The sequence below is a fragment of the Poeciliopsis prolifica genome, unplaced genomic scaffold (assembly GCF_027474105.1).
Source record: "Poeciliopsis prolifica strain line A6 unplaced genomic scaffold, Auburn_PproV2 SCAFFOLD001, whole genome shotgun sequence".
In the NCBI taxonomy this organism is placed as follows: domain Eukaryota; kingdom Metazoa; phylum Chordata; class Actinopteri; order Cyprinodontiformes; family Poeciliidae; genus Poeciliopsis; species Poeciliopsis prolifica.
Window position 1 is genome coordinate 23,522,073 of NW_026562376.1, and position 19,962 is coordinate 23,542,034.

At 40.7% G+C, this 19,962-nt stretch overlaps 1 protein-coding gene across 4 annotated transcripts in view; it reads right to left on the reverse strand.

The window, feature by feature from the left end:
* LOC129362806 (transcription factor SOX-6-like) overlaps positions 1–19,962 on the reverse strand; it is a 137,490-nt gene that overhangs the window by 68,167 nt on the left and 49,361 nt on the right. The window lies entirely within an intron of this gene.

Below are 19,962 nucleotides of genomic sequence, written 5' to 3' on the forward strand. Positions count from 1 at the left end.
GATTAGCAGTGTTTGCTAACAACTGAAGGTATCATCCAGAACACACGATGGAGTATCATCTCTTCTTCCTGAATACTGAGCTATTAGCAAATAATGGCAGTCATGAGACTATAACACAAGAAAAATCTTCAGGCAGAGGAATCTTCAGGTTCTGACTGACTGCTACAGGACTGACTTTATAGATAACTTGGATGACATTTCATTGACCTTTAGGATTAATAAAGTATTTTTAATTGAATTGAATAAAAATGATGGCTGTCTGGATATTGTGAAGTTAAAGTCTTGTAGGTTTTATTAAATTAGCTGTACTTTGTAAACAAAACAAATAGACTAAGGTATAACAAATATATAACCCTGGACGTTATTTGTCAATTTATTAATAAAAGTAATCAAATGTATTTTACCAACGATGCATATCATAGACTAAGATTAAATTAAGATACTTCAGGAAAGAGCAGCTCAATGAAATGGACCCACAGATTCCAAAGATGAAATCTTCATTCTCTGTTGAGATAAAACAAGAAGCCTGGACTAAATAATAAATCTCATTATACGCAGAATTCTTTTTTTTTTTTTTTTTGATTTCCCTGGAAAGAAATGACGCAGCATCTCCAGCTAATCTCATCAAGCCCAGAGGTGGAGAACAATAAAGACTCAGCTGAGTCGGCTGGTGAGCCACAGCCGACCGAAGGGTCTGTTCTATTTGAGTTGAAGTAAATAAAAGTGTTAAAAGTTAAACATCTTTTTAATGGTTAGCAACAGAGCCTTAAAATCCCATTGTGGAACAACAAAATACAATTAACCCCACTTTGCCCCCTGTGAGGGAATGCTGTTTGAGCGCGTTTCAGACTGGAACCAAAGTGTTCACTGAAGATCATCTCTCTTTTCCTTCAGACTCATTTCATGTTTAATTAAAAAAAATAGTGACATGTTTATATATTTTTTTAAATGCTTTTTTTTTCAATCTTCAAAAAGAAGAGAATTGTGGGATCTAAAAAATTTTTAAATTTTTTTAAGTCAGAAATCTTTTCTGTAACAATGCCAGTTTCCACCTCTTTTTTTTACTTTATAATAAGAAAAGGCTGAATGCCTAATATAAAAAATATTTTAATAACAATTACCAGACAGCAAAATGTTATTGAATCAATTACAATATGAAAAACAAGACTAGTCAAAATACTAGTTACATTTTTAAAATTTGTAAAAATCTTTCTTGTACCAAGCTTTAAATGGTTAAATTGTAAAGTGGCATTTGTAATAAAATAAATAAATAAATAAAATAAAAATGAAGAAATATAAAAAAGAAAACAAGTAATTTAATCCTAAACACACTATAAAACCTGCAATCAATTTTTGGCTGCGTGAAAGCTGACAAGACTTTCACCCCTCGTACCATATTGCCTCTTTCTTAAACTGAAAACACCAGCTCAAGACCCGAGCTTCTGGTTCCACTTTAGGCTTGATACATGAAACCCTCTCTCAGCGCGTTCACACACATACACACATGCAGACACACCGAGACATATCTGCGCAGACATGCAGACACAGGAAAACGTGTGGTTTCGACACAATAGAAACGTTGTTTTGGCTCGGCTGGACGTGTGACTTGAATGGCGGTGGAGAGGGTCAGGGGTCAAACCTCGGAGGGTTGACAGTGAGTCTGGACTGAGTCAATAAAAGAGCTGAATAATGAAATAATCTTTATCTACCATCGGAGCTGGGATGATCTGCAAGGAGCTGCAAAGGACAGGCGTGTATATAAGTCAGGTGGTCGTCAGCGTAACGACTGATATAAAAGTCATTCGCTTGTCACTTTAGATAAAGTTAATAAAGGTTTTAAAAACTGTCATGTTGGTAAAGATTCACAAAACTGAACCCACAGTGTGAGGAAAGTGCAGTGCTAAAGTAAACTGATGTTTAGCCTGTGGCTAAAGCAAGATACCATCTGATAAAAATCAAGGCACAGTGCAGATCATGTTTATTTACGCCTACACCATCGTGCTGCTATTTATTTAGCTCCAAAATTCAAAAACACTTTATTGATCCCAAAGGGAAATTATTGCAACACAATTTTACTTTAGCTAAATGTTTCAAATTCAGGAAACTACTCACCATATTTAGATATTTATTTATTTAAATGTAAAAAGTGAAAAGATAAAACCAATTCCTGAAAATAAATTAGAATTTAATGCAGCACTATAACCTCAAACTCCTTTAATATAATGGGTAAATAAATAACAAAAAAATCAGTAAATCCCATATAGCTAAATTATTGGTACAGCTGTGTTCAATAGTTTATTCAATTGTCTATTGCCAAAAAGATAGCTACCTCTTCATCTTCTCCTTAAACATTTTACAAAGCTGGAGCAGCCAGGAAGAGAAATCTTTGACTGTTTTTTTACAGTCTCTCTACATAACTCAGAATCCTGAGTCTCCTCTTATGAATTTCCTCTTCAGTTTGCCACACAGACTTTCTTTTGGGTTTCTCAAGAGGTTTTAGTCACATAATATTAATGTCAATTTTAGTCCCGTCTGACTAAAACATTTGTGACAGTAGGACAGTGACAGCTTTTACTGGCATCACTGACAAACCAACCAACCAATTGGCATCCAGAGAGCGTCTCATGGTTGTTATGGAGAGCAGATGTCATTCGGGCTTGTTAATTAAAGTTCCAGTTGCTCAAAACTTTTGACCTGCTGCTCTGATTGTGTAAAATGGCAACTTTAGAAAAGTGTGTTTCTTTGTAGCCATTTCACAGCTAGATCAACAAACTGAACCCTTTGGGTTTTTTGTCTTTTCTAGTGGAAAAAAGAAATTTTATGTCATATTGCTCAGGAGAAATAAAAATTAAAACTTAAAAGTTCTCAGAAACTCTGATCAGGTTTTAGAAACACACAGAAAATAATGCTTTAGCTACATTTACTTAAAGAAAATTTGAAATACTGCTGATAACTTTGACTGGTTGTTCACTACAATTATTTCCTCCACATATTTCCCACACTAAATAAACGTACAGGTACTAAAAGATCAGAGTTTGAGCTGCTAAAATACAAACATGAAAACTAATCATGAATATGATTCAGACCAAAAACTATGTGCAGCTCCAACATAAACTCTGCGTTAGCCTTCGGCTAAAGCAGATGATGTAAGTTTATTTGCAGTTCTTTGGTCTTTTTGCTGCTTCGAATGTTAACGTAAAAGAGATTCAGAATAAGCTGTAAGCGAATTAATGTGCAAATAAATTACTATATTTTATACATCCACAGACGTTTAAACATTGGAAATGAAGTTTCATGCAAATGTTTTTTCTTTTTTGTAAAATTTGCTGAGTTTCTTTAAAAAAAAGAAAATTGGAAGAGGATGTTCAGTCAGAGTGCATCTTACCGAATAAATCTGATTTCCAACACTTGTAAACCAATAAAAAGTAAATAATCATCTTCGAACCTTCTTCTTTTCTTGCCTTACACATGATCCTTGCTGCGACCTTGCAGGTTTCTCTTCATTATTCTCGCATTAATTTGGCATTCACCAAATTACGGAGCAATTTAGATTTTAACTGATATCCTTGCTGGAGGGAGGGGAAGAAAAACAGAAAAAGAAAAGCGGAGCTCGATAAAAATCACGATTTTATCTGATTTTATTGGACGCGGTACAAAGCTGTTCCAGCAAACCACATTACTGCTGCACCATATGCTGGCTGGCCTGCAGCCAAGCAGAGCAGCAGAGGTCCACCCCACCGACTGCGCAGTCGAGACCCGCAGGCTGTGGGTGATCATTAGCTAGGAAAGCCCTATCAATTACAACATGATAGATTGAAAGCAACTTCCATCGAGTCCAGGGAGGAGAGAGACAGAGTGGCAGTTAGCAGAGAGGAAGAGAGCTGCGCACTCCAGGATATCTGCAATCTCTGCTCCAACTCCAAATCTGCTTTTTCCCCCCCTCATAAATCTGCCATGTAAAGGCTAATTTCAGAAGCGTTATCATACAAACATCCACGAGCAACATACACTGGGAAAAGCTCTTCCTGCAAACAACCACAGCTCACACTGTCAATCCTGTAGAAGAAGGCAAACATGGTGCCACTGCCAAGGCTTTGTCAATTACCCAATGAGATTAGCTCTTGGAGTTGACCGTGCTTGCTGTTAAGCTGTCATCGCAACTCCCTGTCACATACACACACATACACACACAGATTGGGTATACAGAGGGAACGCAAGGCTCAAGGTGCTTGCAGAGGTTCCACGTTAGGTCATGGACTGGAGTTTCTCCTGCAGCTTAGCCAGGCAAAAAAAATCTGCAGATGATTTAATCTGGAAACACAGCTAGCGGGCTCACAGTTGGCTCGGCACAAGCAAGCTGCTTATATCTATTTAGGCAGTAACAACTTTAAAAACATGATTGTTCTGAGCAAAAACAAGTTTTGTGTTTGTTTTGTAGCTCACCTAGATGTAACCTTGTACTTAAATCAGCTAGCTTGTACATTTAGCTAAGTGCAAGCTAGCTGCTTATTTCTAATAACACTAGTTTAAAAAATAATAATTCTGAGAAAAAACAGGTTTTATGTCTGCTCTGCAGCTCCGCTAGCTAATCTACACACATGCCGCACTATGGAGAAGTTTGTTTGCAAAAAGAATTTGAAAATCATACATCGCTTTTCTTTCCTCCTCACAATTACCTTTCTCTTGGTCTGTGACCTGAAATCACGATGGGTCACCGGCACCACAGCCTGTTTGATTTGCAACCAAGATAAATCTTGATAGGTTCTAGCGGCGTTAATATTCTTCTAGATTTTGTACAGAACTGGTGATGCAGGAGTTTTCTTTGGACATCCTCGTCCGATACCGTAACGAGGAGTTCGTACAACGTGCAGCGCGGCCGGAGTGTCGTCAGACATGTTGAAACGAGCTCTGGGCAGTCTGGAAGGACAAAGCGAGACCTGGCCGAAGGTCTTTCTTGTGTCAGAGAAATACGGTCAGAGGTAGGCCCGGCCTCGCTCTGACCCCGTTGTCCAGCTGGAGGAGGCGTTATGTGGGTGAACGGGTGGAACCGGCCTCCTCTCCAGACACCGAGCAGAGCTGCACAGACTCACACCACTTTATGCCTGTGGGGCCAAAAGTTGTGTGTTGTGATTTTTTGTTTTGTTTTGTTCTACTTGCTCAACAATGAACATAAAATCTGTATATCAATAAAGATTGAAAACAAAAAGGGCTTCAGGCTGTTGCTGAATTAAAAGAAAAACAGACAATTTCTGATGAATTATTTCTCTTTTCTTTTTTGGGTGATCAATCATTTTCTAATTTGTTGGTCAAATTTTTACTATTCTTGACTTGTTCACCGATTGCAGTTTCCTGACCGATCAATGGTCTGACTTGTCGATCCCGATAAGGCCCAAGTTTAAGGCCCCTCTTTCTCTCACAGATTAAAAAAAATCTGTGTAAAAAGAAGAGGCTTTTTACACAACCATTTTTTTTGAAGACTTCTTCAAGTAGCTTGACATCCATACCGATGCTCCTATTTCCTCTCCTGACAATTTTACAACAAACTCATCATGCAGGGCCGGTCCAAGGCTGTATGAGACCTGGAGCAGAATTTGATTTAGGGGCCCCGCTTGCTGCTAAAAACATCAGCATCTCTAACAGCTTCATAGATTTAGTGAAATCTGGGAGAGGTTTAAATGACCAACCTAAAAACAATCCGTTATAATCACAGTTTACTAATTTGTATTTGTGAACAAACAGAGCTCAAACTAAAAGATCAAACTCATAGCATCAGATTATTGCTATTGTAAGATGATTTATTTTTACTTTTCATTTAATAGGGTTCTATAGAAGATCAGTTGTTTACTAAAGATGTTAAGGAGTTGTACTGCGCCTTTAAGAGGAGTTACTAGGTTGTTTTCTGGCTGGCCCCTCCTCCGGAGGTTCTCGGGTTTTTTTGGTTTTTGTTTTGTGTTCTGGCAAGATGGTTGAATAAACGTCTGGACCGCTAAGCTATTCCCGCTCATTGTCCTACTTTTTCTCCACCCACGACCTCTCAGTTTCTGGTAACACAGATTTATCTAACATTACAGTGTTACACTGGTGGCAGCGGGTTTGTGGACGCTTTTAGCGATTGGAGTGGTGCGCACACGTTAGCATGCTAACCACGGATAGCTCGTGCTGCACGTGTTGAGCGGCGTATATAGCAGCTGTTGAAGACAAATTTTTTTTTCTCTCTTTTTTTTTTGCCCTCCTGTCTCTTTTCCTCTCTCGACTGCGGAGACGAATGCCCAGCTATGGCAAGTAATAATTGGGATCAACTACCTTTTCATTCTACAAGTAGCCGTGCCGGGCCTTTCTGCAGCCACATTTTCATGGGCGACGGAAAAGAGGATTTTTCAAAATGGTGCAGACGTTTTGAAGTGACTGTTGCTGCTGATCCCGATATTACTGAGGATAGTTTGGTGAAACTGCTACCTACATGTTTAGGGGGTGCTGCTTTTAGTTACTGGGATAGCCTATCTGATGCAGAAAAAGCGGACTATTCTGCCACAAAAGATAAGCTGAAGAGCGTTTTTGGACAAACTGCTTATTTGTCGACTTTCCAAAGCTACATTAATGCACGCAGTCGCCTTCCTGGTGAAGCCCTTCCTGTGTTTGCTGCTGAGATTTGCCGTTTGGTCGAAGAAGCTTTTCCGACTTATGGTAATAATGCTAAACAGGGAGAAAAATTTCGACGCTTTATTGCTGGACTGGACCCATACCTGCAGCTGCGATGTCATGAGCAGGGCGTTGACACGCTGGAGACTGCTCTGCAGTTTGCTATGCAGATTGAAACTGCTCACCAAGCTAGTAGAGTCTTCACTACCACGCCTCCTTTGCAGTCTTGGTCTACACCACCAGTTTACCCTGCTGTCTCACCTGGCTGGGTCCCCTCCACGTTACAGGGCCTCATCAAACGATCGAAACACACCTCCCCGAGGTTCCAGTTCATATATGAAGGATGGACACAACCAACGGGGTTTACGTACCCAATCTGAATCATCTGACCGCTACACACTGGGCTACGGATCTGAAACCAGAGGCCTCTCTGGTCGTGGCCGCTCTCCTACCCGCTATGAAAGTGACCGCCGTAAACACTCACCCAGCCCAGGGCGAGTACGTTTCCGTTCCCCTTCACATCCAAACGAAGCTCAGGGAAACTACAAGTAGCTGACAATGAGGGCAAATTGCCAGCTACTGACTTCTCCCTAGCCCAAACAGACACTAACATCTATCATGACACGGTTACTAGTGACGTTACAGGTTCGACCGACGTAGAGAAGAGATATGTGTCAGTTGTTATTGAGGACACTGTAGTACATGCTTTTCTGGACACTGGGGCGGACGTTTCAGTCATTAGTGAGGACTTTAGAATGGGTACACCTGCTCTGTACAGAAAACCCATTGTAAAACAGTTTGTCCCTCTCACTGGTGTCACAGGCGATTCTCTTGACTCTGTAGGCTCTATTTATGTGAACCTAAATATTGCAGATAAGCTCATGACACACACGCTTCAAGTTGTCAGGAACTGCACAAAGCCAGTCATTTTAGGTTGGGATTTTATGGTGGCAAATGGCATTACTGTTGACACTCGAAACATGACATGCAACATAGCAGGTACAGCTGTACCACTGGTTAGTCCACATCTGTATGTTCCCTGCCTGACTGCTGTGTCTGTATCCTCCACTGTTAACATTCCTGCTATGTCTGAGAGGGTCATCACTGCTACTTTGGATGCACCCCAAAAAGGGTTTTTACCTAATGGCTACATTGGTGTGTTTGAACCACATTATACCGACCAGTCTTCTGCTGGCATTGCATGGACTGTGGCCAGGGTAGAACGAGGTTCTATTTGTATTAAAGTAGCTAATGTTTCACAGAGTGACGTCATGTTACATGGTGGTACACAGGTGGGGCACTTTCATGCTGTCTTAGCAGAGGGCCAGAGTGAGTTCACCATTATGGACAGTTCTATCTGTAACATTGCTGCTCAAGCACCTGACAGTCGAAAAATAATCTCTTTTGCAGATGGTGCAGACACAGATCTGACGCCTTTGCAGACAAAGCAACTCACAGACACTCTGACTTCTTTTGCAGATGTTTTTAGTCAACACCCACATGACTTTGGCAGAACTGATATAGTGACACACAAAATCACTACAAACTGTGATAGCCCGATTTCACAAAGAGCATATCGCACCTCTCCAGCCATGAAGGCAGAAATTCGCCGCCAAGTTGAAACTCTTAAATCACATGATTTAATAGAGGATAGTTCGAGCCCTTGGGCCAGCCCAGTAGTCATGGTGAAAAAGAAGGATGGCTCTTACAGATTCTGTGTAGATTTTCGTAAACTGAACTCTGTCACCATTACTGACGCTCACCCTTTGCCAAGAGTTGATGACAGTCTAGACGCGCTTTCGGGTTCTCAGTACTTTTTTACCATGGACATGTCCAGTGGGTACTGGCAAGTACAAATGGATCCAGCAGACAGGCAAAAGACCGCGTTTACGACAGGTGACGGCTTGTATCAATTTAAGGTCATGCCAATGGGGCTTAAAAACTCACCTCCGACCTTCCAAAGGCTCATGGAGCTTGTTCTGAGAGGACTTCACTGGACAACCTGTGTCATTTATTTGGATGATGTAATTTGCATGGGGAAAACCTTTGAAGATCACCTAAGCAATCTCACGGACATTCTCACTCGTTTTCGACAAGCAGGTTTGAAATTAAACCCTAAGAAATGTGACTTTTGCAAACCTTCTGTAAAGTACATGGGGCACATTGTGTCTCGAGATGGACTGGCGTTGGACCCAGTAAACAGTGAACGCATCAGTAACTGGCCTGTTCCACGCTCACCAACAGAGGTGCGTGCCTTTTTGGGACTTTGTTCATATTACAGACGTTTTGTACATAAATATGCCCTTATTGCTCAGCCTTTGCATCGGCTTACCCAAAAACAAGTGGTGTTTGAATGGACAGATGACTGTTCTGCCGCTTTTCAAGCACTTAAGCATGCACTGACTTCTCCTCCAATAATGGCGTTTCCCAACTTTGATCAACCCTTCACTTTGAGCACAGATGCATCTAATGTTGCAGTTGGTGCCATACTGTCTCAGACACAACAGGGATGTGAAAAGGTTGTATCTTTTGCAAGTCATGTACTTTCAAAAACAGAGAGAAAGTGGTCTACTTATGACAAAGAACTGTATGCTATTGTATGGTCAATTAGACACTTTAAACATTATCTGAGTTGCAATCCTTTTACAATCATCACTGATCATCGTCCTTTACTCAGCTTAAGGAAGATGGACGTCACGCATGATCCTACTGGACGCAGGGGTCGTTGGGCATTGGAGTTGGACCCGTATCAATGGACAATCATTCACAGAGATGGCAAGAAACACACAAACGCTGATGCCATGTCGCGGATACCGTTGGGGCAGGACTCAACTGAGGCAACAGTTTCAGCATTACCTGATGGTCACTCTTCAAGTAGTGATACAGAAAGTTCTGTCTCACTGGCTGAGTGGCCATGCCCAAGCCCCAAACGTTCAGAGATGACCAATGTTGTACCACAAGTGTGTTGTGTGGACAAGGATGGGGCACAGGTGAAAATGGGGTTTGCCACATTACAAGAGACATTATCCAATCATAACATGGACATTGTATCGGCACAACTCTCAGATCCTGTTTTCTTTGAAGTATATTCCTGGGTAGAAAACAAGAAACGTCCCTACCTCAGACAGGTAAAGGGTAGAGTTCAGAGAAAATTGTGGTGGCAGTTTCCTAAGTTATTCCTATGTAATGACTTGCTCTGTCGCAAAGGACAGAGTACACCAGGGAAACCCGAGGTTTATCAAGTGTTAATTCCATCTGCACTTGTTACAGAAACAATGCATTTTCTCCATGGTAATCCTTGTTCTGGTCATTACAGTGCTGAGCGCACATTTAAGAAAGCATTGGCAGTGTGTTATTGGCCAGGAATGAGATCTGACATTGAAAACTTTTGTAATCTCTGTAAGACATGTGAAGCTTTTCGAAAAGCTGTACCTAAGCATCGAGCGCCTTTGCAATCTATTCAGACTGACAGACCATTTCAGTTGGTCTGTACTGACATTACGGAACTTCCAGTTACCTCTCTTGGTAATAGATATGTGCTTGTGGTACAGGACCATTTTACCAAGTATGTAAATGCCTATGCTATGTCTGATCAAAAGGCTACCACAGTGGCACAGTTACTCTGTGAACGATACATTCCGGAACATGGTGTTCCTGAGGAACTGTTGTCAGATCAAGGGCGACAATATGAGTCTGAAATTCTTCAGACCATTTGTCAGAGGCTGCAGATGACAAAGAAAAGAACCTCCCCATACCACCCGAGAGGGAATGGTATGGTTGAACGGTTTAATCGGACTCTGAAAGAGCAGTTGGCTCGAGTCATTCAGGACTTTGGAGGTGAATGGGACCACTACCTCCCTGCTGTGGTACTTTCCTTCAACTCTACTCCTCACTCGAGCACAGGGTACTCACCGTATTTCCTTGCTCATGGTAGGGAACCCCGACTACCTGCTAATATTCATGTTTCATCACCAATGGTTTCTGATTGCCCACAAAACTATGGTTCAGAACTGGCTACACGGATGGATGCTGCTTTTGAAACTGCTCTTCTCCATCGCGAAGAACAAAGACAAAAACGAGAGTACTACTACAACAAAGACACAAGGTTTAGGCCTTATGCTTGTGGTGATTTGGTATGGATAGACGACCCCACCACCCAAAGACAAAAGCTTTCTCCCAACTGGACTGGACCATTTAAGGTTGTATCTGTGGATGAAAAGGGACTCCTTTACAAGCTGATGAATGAGAAATATCCTCAGGCTGCGACCAAAGTCATTCACTATGATCGGTTAAAACCTTACCGTAGTTCCACAGACGCATTGCCACTACATGTCACCCAGTCGATATTCCCACCAAACCGGGATACACTGCAGAAATATACCGCTTTGTCTGGGTCATTGCCCTGGTCGTTTGGCCAAACAGCTGCAGCCCAGGCATCAAAAACTGCTATGTCGCTACCATCTTCACCAAGGATTTCAACTGGACTTGTTTCCCATCAGCCTGCACAAGCACCCTCCAGCTCCAAAAAAAAAATGTTCGAAAGTTGGTTTTTCATATGGGCGGTTGAAAGACTGGTTCAGTTAAAAACAAAAAAAAATGTTAACAGTTGATTTTTATGGGGTTGTATTGTGAGTTTTTGTCCTTTGTTTTGTAAACCCCAGATGTTCTGACTTAATGATGATAGATTGCACTTGATTTATTTTCATTCTTTATTTTTTTTTTTTGCAACAACTTCATTTTGAAATGAGGACATTTCATTTAAAGAGGGGGAAGTATGTAAGATGATTTATTTTTACTTTTCATTTAATAGGGTTCTATAGAAGATCAGTTGTTTACTAAAGATGTTAAGGAGTTGTACTGCGCCTTTAAGAGGAGTTACTAGGTTGTTTTCTGGCTGGCCCCTCCTCCGGAGGTTCTCGGGTTTTTTTGGTTTTTGTTTGGTGTTCTGGCAAGATGGTTGAATAAACGTCTGGACCGCTAAGCTATTCCCGCTCATTGTCCTACTTTTTCTCCACCCACGACCTCTCAGTTTCTGGTAACACAGATTTATCTAACATTACAGTGTTACACTATGGTAACAAAACAAAATGAATATTGCTCTTTGAACTTTTACAAAGTAAACTTTCCAGATCCTTAAAATCTTACATATAAATGTTAAACAATTAAAAATATTTTAATGTATTTATGCTGAAACCATTAAATCAAAATTAGCAGCATTGATAATCTTAATAAACAAATGTTATATTTATGTATCTGTGGTTTGTGTTGAGATATTAGCCTTCATGGGGCCCCTGAAGCCCTGAGGGCCTGATGGAGCTGCTGACTGAATTTGGATTGAACAGAAGTGCAAATAATTGATATTCATTTTATTTGTATTTTCTGATTTGTTGTTTTGAAGACCAGTTGTGGGTTTAAATAGTGTTTCACTGGTGATATATTCCAGTAACATATAATTACCCAGTAACATTTTTACATTTTCTGCCTACTTAACATTTTTTAATACAAAAACACAGAACAAAAACCACTGGGCTTAACAAGTTTTCTGGGGGAAATCCTGCAATGACTAAAAGCTGCGGCACAAACAAGCACTCAGCTTTTATTCAAATTATCACCTCATCTTAAACATGTTATTTTAATCTACTTTTCCCATCAGGCCGCCTTAGTCATCGCAAACCCGAACAAACGTGAACGACGGACAAACCAGAATCTCACGGCTTAATTTAGGCCGACGTCGGACTCATCTGGGCCGAACAGATAACAGGAGTTTTATACTTAACGCTTAATTATAAGGCGTCGCAAGTTGGAGCTCCCGCACGAATGATGATCGAGACAGTCATGATGACTTATGAAGAAGAGTTGGGTTTGTTCGATCCTGAAAGCGCCTTCGTGATAACCACTAATCCCAGCCTGGTGCCTGTTTCCATATGGTGGGAGGGGCGCCTCGCAAATGTTTTGGAATGAGCGAGAAGTGGTGTGTGTGTGTGTGTGTGTGTGTGTGTGTGTGTGTTTCCTCTTTTGTATATTTTCAAATTGTTAAATATTCAACAAATGAAGTGACGTATGAATCAGCCTTGAATGAGCTGAAATAAATATGATTTCAGAAATGACGCCTCTCCTTCTCTTTAAGCATCCGACTTAGCAGAGGCTGTGTTTGTCTGCCACGAAACGACACCGCGTTCCTTTTACTCAAGGTTCAACGCTTTTGTTTGGAATAAACAGATATGTTGTTGTTGGATTTCTGTCAAACAGAAAGAAAAAAAAACGCCTCCTTGTATGACAGAGACAAAAGCTCCGTTTTTAGCGCCCTGGCAACCTATAGTTTGCAAAAGATCAGCATCTCAGACACTCATGGGATTCGTAGGGAGTTTACGTGATGGATCAACACTAGCGTACATCTGATCCATGTCTTAAAGTTGCAGTACGTAACTTTAATTAAAAAATGTAGTTTGTACCTATTTGTTGTTATCATGTAGGGACAAGATAATCTGTGAAAAGGTCAATCTCCTCCAAGTCCTCTCTGAACTGATGTTGCTGACTGAACAAACGCACCACCTGTTCAGAACCAACCAATCAGAGCCAGGAGGAGGGTCTTAGCACTGTCAATCATGCTCGTGTACATGCTACTAAATGTGCTCATGTCGGAGGAACAACTTACAAGAAAGCTGTTTATCCGGTGTCAGTGGTGGCTATGCTAACTATGCTAGCTGCAGTGTAGTAAAGAGGTTGAACAGCGCCACATGGAGGATAGCTGACACGCTAAGCCCCGCCTCCCAGCTCTGATTGGCTGTTTCTAATTAGCACTGGAAACACTGGGAGAAGGCAGAGGAGCCCAATGTTTTCACAGATTGTCTGTCTCGTTTGATACCGTCACTGATGTGACAGTTTTAACAAATGCTGTGTTTCATGATAAAGATTTATTTTTTATAAAAGCTAATGTCTTAGCGCTTTCAATGTCTTAGTGCTTTAGCTTCCACTAAGTACCATGTTGGTATTACGTTTTAGCATTTTTTTCCTTTTTGCCGATGTTGTGTGTCAACATGTCTGACATTAGCGCGTTAGCACTAGTTTCCACTCAGTACCATGGTGGTATAAATTTCAGCATCAACTAATGTTGATGATTTGTAACGGTTTAGCTAGCGGTGCCCTCCTCTGCTTCATAACCTTTTCCCTGACCTGTCCGCTGTGTTCCTTGGTCTTCGTTATTCAGTTTTGTTCACTAATGTTCTCTAACAAACCTCTGAAGCCTTCAAAGACCCGGCAGATTAATACTGAGTTCAAAACACATACAAGAAGACTCTATTTACTGATTAGGTGACTTCTGTATGTAATTGGTTGTCCTGGACTTAATCAGATTAAAGCAGGCTCAATAAAAATATCTCTCACATAAAACCACAATAAAATTTGTTGAAGTTTGTGCTGGTAAAAGGATCAAAGGTACAAGAAACTGAATGGGCGGGAATACATCTGCAGATATTTGGCCGAGAAATAAGTCTCCTGGTTGCCTCAGCGCAGCTGCAGTTGAGCCCCGTCTCGTTTGCAAATGAAACAAACTGTGCAGTGATTCAGTCCCACTCTGCTTTTAAGCAGGGATTAGTGTGATTTTAAGTGTCTGCCAGGCGCCGGAGCTCCGTTAGGCCCATTAGATGGCTGACTAAGTTGGCATAGGGGCACGCTGCCCACGCCAGGCCCCCGTTAGCAGCAGGTTGGCTCTATTGAGGAGCAACAATGCAAATAATCATAATTTGCTCATCAAAAGCGGGAAGGGGAGCCCGATTGCACACTTCAACGGGTTTGAAGTGCTTTGACTCGCCAATTTGCTTTTACAGGAAACAGAACCAACAGGAAACTCATGACGACAGATTATTGTTTGGCTTCTTTTTCTTCATTGTGTTTCCCACTCTCTCCAGCTTCTTACATAAGTAGCTGCATTTCCATTACAAATTTTTGTCTGCGTGCTAATAAAGTCCAAAAGAAACAATTGTGGTGTTTCCACAAAATAAGAAATGAAATTAAAATCACATATGAATAATCACATATGAATAAGCTTGTTTACACAATAAGTCATAAAAATAACTAGCACCGTACTTCATCCATGGCGCTCATCATCTATCAGCCAATCAGAGGAGATGTCGGCGTCTTATCCAGGCATTAGAGCAAAAAGCCCTGATAACTTGGGAGCAGCTATGAATGTGATGTTCAGGTGAAACTGAAATTGGAGATTTTACAGAAGAGTTACGGATTCACAAATCTTTTTATGACCCGTGTGAAGCTGTAGGAGCTCTGTTGGAACCGGCTGAACGTTGTGCGAAACAACAATCGCCATCCTCCTACAACTTCCTGTCGTTTCCTTCGTCATTTTTTAGATCAGTCTGGCTGCTGATCTAGTGACTTGTGTGATGTGAAAAAAAGTGTTTGCATTGCAGTTTTGTGAAATAACATCAATCTCGCCGAAACACCGCCTCATCCTGCCGCAAAAGCTTGAGTTTTTTCAAAATCTGAGTTTTTTTATGAAGAAAAAATTTTTTTTTTCATAATTTCAATATGCACAATTTTATGTTTAAGGGAAACATGCATTTCTGTTTCCTCCGTATGCCTTGCTGTTTTTCTTTTTCCCCTTTTCTCTGCTGACGTTCCCTCGTCCCAGCCTTGAACATTGTTCATTCAAAAAAACAAAAAGGCTTATTAGACTAACAGTCTAATATGTGCTAAGTGCTTTAGCAGCGCAGAGAAAGGCTTTTGTGCTCGGCACACCTTTGTGTCCAAACCTTCAGGGCAACGGAGACGCGACTCGACATAAATACAAAATAGTGGAGAAAAGCCCCTCTTGTGGCTCGCGTGTTGTGAAAGTCCAGGTGAAAAGGGAAGCACTTTCAGCAACCAGCTGTGTGGCAACACAACTACCTGACACTGTCTTAAAGAGTTCTCAATAAACCTTTAAAGGCTGATTCCTGACCCAGAAATAAACCTTTGATATCTAACAGCGAGGACATGTCTATTTATTAGAAACGTCACGCTCACTGAAATCAGCCATGCTCCCTACTAGAGTCCATTCTATCTGATCGTACGGTAAACAGAACCAGAGCGAGTCCGGGTCGGGGAAAGAGTCACAAGAGCTCCGTTGGGTAGGGTGTGCAGGGGATGTTCTGATACTAAACGCGTTTCTCACCTCTGAGGCATCAGAGGAAGATCATTTAAGAAAAATTATCTTTAATTCCTGCCTTAACAGGACGGCCTCCGTTCACCGGGGTGACCTTGCGCTCCTGTGTGTTTTTAGCAATTTACAAGCAAATCCGACAGGTCGTGAATTTGCGACATCCCTGTTTGTCGCCAACAAGCGCTTTGATTTAGGATGGGAGCGAGGTCGGCGTGTGGGAGAGAAATTCCTTAAAGTAAAAAGGCAGCTGAAGATTGAAGGGTTGAAGACAAGAGAAGGAAGTCTCTCATCAGGTGAAAATGGGAATGAGAAAAAAAAAACATGGCAGACAGAGAAAGGTGCAATTAAATGAAGAAGCGGTAGTCTATTCAAACATTCAAAAGAAAGAGAGAGAAAAAAAATCAGAAACAGAGAAAATAAAAAGAAAAAAGGACGGATGCTTTAATCCTCATCAGTTGTGAAAGCCACAGAAAGGGGAGCTCTCTTAATGAAGCATTCAGCCTCAGACATCTATGGATTGACTCGCTTCATTTTGGCGAAGCTCATTAGGTGAAAAAAAAGAAAAAGAAGCAGAGGTGCCCATCAATCCATACACAGTGAATCCACAGTGGAACGCATTTCCACGGCGACCAGCTGAAAGATGCGCCTGCAGGGATCACAGCAATTTATGGGAACATTTTAGGAGGCCCCATTCACACAGGCTGACAGCGTACGGTGAGCCGGGCCTGGCGGGCCTGGTGGCGCCGCCACCGCGCGCGCTTCTCCTGTTTGATTTCACCAAAATGTTCAAGACCTTCTACTCTGTGGCAGCAGACATGCTAATTAGCAAAGGAAAAGATTAATACAATGCTGCTGTGCAGGTAGGACTATATGACATGAAAAATTAAAACTAAATTGCTCATTGATCTCTGACAAAGATTGTACATCACAAGATTTTCCCCATATATGCAAAATGTACGACCATCAAATTGCGAGCTGGTAGTCGGTCACGTCATTCGTCAAGAAAAACTTGGGAAGTTCTGTGATTCGTTTCAGGAAATAAATGGAGCGAGGGGGGAAAACGACGTTTTTTTGTCATTTGACCAGCTGATCCTCAGAGTCCCTGAAAACCAAACTTGATCTGATTTGCTGGTTCCACAGAAGTGGAAAATGGTCATTTAAACAGATCAATATGAGACTTGTGGAATATTAAACAAAAATGTACACAATCTGAACATATTAAGGAAATTATTTCTACACTGCTCAAATACTAATATATTATTATCTGGATAGTGATATCCTTATAATTAACATACTATTTTTAGTACATAAGTTCAAATAGAAATGCTGTAGCACACCTTCTAAATTCAGTAGCAGCTTCAAGTGCCTTTATTCTATATTTCCCTTAAAGGGATAGGAACAGCAGTAAATTACTCTCTTGAGGTTTGCATGTAGAGTAAATCCAGATTTGTTGGTCCTGGAGGCTGAAACTAATAGTCAAAGCGGAGCTGAGATCAAAGTGGATTTCCTCCATCTTAAAACAAGTTCAACCTCAAAAAGGTCAGAGTGATTTATGGCAGAGCTAGCTCATTAACATTCAAACTATCATCGCCTTTTGTTTGACAGCTGCTGCACAGAGAAGTGAACGATCATTTCCACCGCGCCACCAAAGAGCTTCCAGTGTCCAACGTCATTTGTTTTCAGCCTCCGGATAGTTGTTAGCTTCAGCCTCGGGTTATAATGAACTTTGATCAATACCAAATGAAAACACCAAAAAGATTTATCTGCTGCAGGTAACTTACCTGCTCAACTATCCCTTTAATAAAAACAGCTAAACTGTTATAAGTTGATATTAGCGGGGCAGTAAGTCGGGCTAACTGTTCAGCTAGCTAGCCAGGACTTGGCTGCGTAGCGGTTCTCCTGCTAACAGTTTGTTAGCTGCTGTTTTAATAATTGATAGTGTCGATTCTAAGAGTGATCTTTTAGTTGGCCTTTCATGACTGGGAACTATTTTTTCATAATTTTTCTTCCCAATGAGGTAAAAGTGTAGCAGTGGCCCACTTTACGCCAGCTGGCAGGCATTGAGAAGCGACAAGTCAGGAAGGCCCAGCACCGCGTTCCTCCATGCTCCATCCTGTTTTAATTACATTAATTATCGGGCTAAAAGTTGCCTCATGCTAGTTAATTGCTAAGTAACTTATTAAGGAGAAGACATAAAAAAAATGTCTGTCTTGGCGCTTATTGAAGTAAAGCAGTCTCATCTTTTAACTCATATCACATTAGATTAGAGGAGGGAAATGTCAAAACACCTTTTGAACCCCCCAACAGACACACACCATTTCCTTTTAAGCCGGTTCCTGTGAGGTAGATAAGAAACACAGCTACCTGCCTTTCAACTCAAGGCACCAGTCACTGCACTACGCCTCTGGCTGTCCCGTTCTCGCCAACTTTACTGTATCTATAACACAGTAAAACCTCTAAATGAGGGAGATCAAGAGCTCCTGTGATATCATCACGATTACTATCTGCACACAACAGTAAAGAGGGGTGTTTGACGGGTTTAGATCTGGCTCGCTTTGGGGAGGGAAAGGGCGAGCCGCGGCATGCCGGGAGGCCTCGGAGAGAAAGGGAAACCTGTGTTTTCACTGACTGAAACTGTGATCTGACAGTCGAGGGATAAGCCACTTGTAATTTAAGATGTTCAAAGATCTTCTGAAGAGGAAAGGGAAAACAAAATAAGCATGGACGACACGGCTGGTCTCACTCTGTAAGCAAGATAGAAAACAACTTGTCTATGAAATATGAGGCATGAAAGTAATTTAATCGAAGGGTTTGCTCAGACAGTTTTGGCTGTTGTTATTGTGAAAAAGTCCTACTGTAACTGTACTTTTCAGTCACAATACTTAACACTTAGAGTCATAATCAAACATTTAAACTTTATTTGTATATTTCCATTTGCTTAGTGATTGTCCAAACAAAAATTAACAACAGACATGACTGATGACTGCAAACTATTTTCTTGCTTTGACCTTTCATTGACCCAACATTTACTGTACAGGAAATCCATATATGGAAATAATTAAATAAAAGGTCTTAGCCCATATAAACTCAAACTACGATGCAACTACGTGAGAGGATTTTTATTCCATAAAGACGACGTGACTTTATGTTTATCGTTTCAGTCACGATAAACAGAAAATACACATTTTCAGCTGTAGTTTTGTTTATCAAGCGATAATCATAATAAAGTAGTTATATAAAATGGAAAAAATGAATGAAAAAATTATAAGTGAACAGAATCATTATTTGTTGAATAAAAATTACGAAATGCGTACGGATACAACAATAAACGGTTTTAATAATTACCATTAAAAAATTAATGTCATAGCCACATCACGGAAATTCAAAGTGTTTATGAAGACTTTATCACAAGAAAAGAGTTTTGAAAAAGTTTTAAATTTTACTACACGCAGAAGGAAACAACAGAAGTATTTCTCTGCCTCCAGCTTCCTGTCGGCTAACGCTGAGTAAGCTAACTTTATCAAGGCGCTTGTGATTTTCAAACCGATCTGCTCTATCTCTTTATTTTTTTCTAATTTCTCACTTGTTTTTGTATAACATTTTGAGCCACAGCCTTCCACTTGACAAGACTGTCAAAATAACACAAGGCATTTTGCCTGGAGCTTTTTGGCAAGTTTCTACTTTGTCAGAACTTCCTGAGTCAGAACTTCCTACAAACCTTCCTGGAAATATTCAAGTTAAAACACATTAGTCTCGATGCTTATTGTGCATTCCTCTGTGACTTCATATTTTAATAAAGGACAAAAGTTGTCAAATATGTTAGCGTTATTATCACCACAATTACAGATATCTACATGTATGCTGATTGTGTAATTGTCAGTGAATCAACTTAGACCTTTAATTGTCCTTTTAAAATTTTTATAAATTTTAACAAATCTGATAATGTTGCCAACCGTGAATTTGTTGACAATAGTCATGATACCCAATGAATCTGTAGTAGATAGAAGTGCCTTTCGCAATAATAACCTGTAGTCGCTTTTTTTTCTGCATCAATTTCTCTCACATAATGGTGGAAATATTCAGCCCACTTATCATGGGTACAACTCCTACTCATCACACCTCCACTACCGTGTTTCACTGCTGGTGTGAGCAGATATTTAGATCTTCTC